Below are 1630 nucleotides of genomic sequence, written 5' to 3' on the forward strand. Positions count from 1 at the left end.
GGAAAATCATTTTCTATGTTGAAACATTATAGGTCATTTTGTCTAAACCCTAATTTGAAAGTCAACTTCCCAAGGCCATAACTTGCTCATTTTTTATGAGATGAAAGATTTCCAAGTTGCACAATCAAATTAAATATGTCTAATTCAACTTTGACGTTTGGAGTAAGAGCTAATTCAACTTTTAGGAGCATGTGATATGAGGATACATTATAGGTCATTTTTGACCTATACCATTGAACAAGTGATTTTCCTCAACTTCAAAAATGTATAACTCTATCATTATAAATCCAGATGACATGAAATTGGTGACCATTTGGAATTTTTTTGAAAGAGCTACAACTTTTATGAAGACACTTTTCTCATTTTAAGCTCACATAAAAAGTTAAGCAAGGTGGAATATTGAGATATATGGCTTGACACTTAGAAATTTTTTAACATGTTGAAATTTCCAAACTTACACCTTAAAATTCACCATGATCCAAGTTCCAAATGAAAAAGTGTCCAACATCAAAGTTGTTCCCCTTGATCTAAGCTTTCACAAAACCCAAGTTCATGCATTTTGGATAAAGATTGCTAGGGTTGAGCATGGATTTAACAGGTCTGCATGATTGGAAGAAATAAAATGCCAAAAACTCCATTTCACTTTGCCTTGACATCCAAGCCTCATTTGAACTTCAGAATGATTGTACATTGATCAAATTAGATTGCTTCATGGGCATGTACACGCCCATGCAAGCTTGTGCGTGAAATGTCCAAATTTAGCAATTTTTCAAGTGTGCAAATATCAAGTCCCAATTGCTATAAATACAGGCCCTTAGAGCTCAATTCAAACACACCTTGCATGCCAACTTTTCCCCCCAATTGAAACCCTCACCATTCAAAGGAAAACCTGAGATTTCAACTTGAAAATTGAGTTTGAATCTCACTGTTTGGAGATTCAGAAACTCCAGGATCCAAAGCTTTGTACGATTGCCAAACCTCTCCTACAAGCTTCTCAAGTGTGATCAGATCAAGGTTGAAGCAAGCAAGATCCATTTCTGCGCAACATTGAAGGTAAATTTCAGAAAACTTCTTCTCTTCGATTCTCACTAAATTCTCATAAATTCTCTTGAATCTTTGGTTGTCTGAAGTCCTACCAGTGTAGGCAAGAAGATTGAGTTGCTTTGAGGTCAAACCGAAGCAACTCAATTGTCACACCTCAAAATTCAACTCCTCTTATCTTTTTATATATTTGGAGTTAGTTGAAATTGAGGTCAGATTCGTGCTCTACGTCATTTTTTCTTTCAGATCATGTCCTCCTTTTTATTTTGGTGATGGTTGAGGGTGGACCAGTCCGGTGAGGTCCACTGGAGAAGAAGATCGGAGCTTTGGCTCCGACGGTGTGTTGGCACGTCTCCCAGCCACATGATCCATTCAAATTGTTTTAATCTTAGGCATTGGTTGTGATTACCACGCGTGTGGCGCGTTGACTAGGTTCCACCATGGAACGCGCGCGCTGATCCACTTGATCTTCCACCTCAATTAATGAGGGAGATCAAGTGGCTCACGTTTTTTTTGATTTTTTGATTTTTGTTTTAATTCATTTGATTTTCATTAATTCATATTAATTTTAATATTGATCCAAAAAATA

This window comes from Lathyrus oleraceus, chromosome 7, assembly GCF_024323335.1.
Source record: "Lathyrus oleraceus cultivar Zhongwan6 chromosome 7, CAAS_Psat_ZW6_1.0, whole genome shotgun sequence".
In the NCBI taxonomy this organism is placed as follows: domain Eukaryota; kingdom Viridiplantae; phylum Streptophyta; class Magnoliopsida; order Fabales; family Fabaceae; genus Lathyrus; species Lathyrus oleraceus.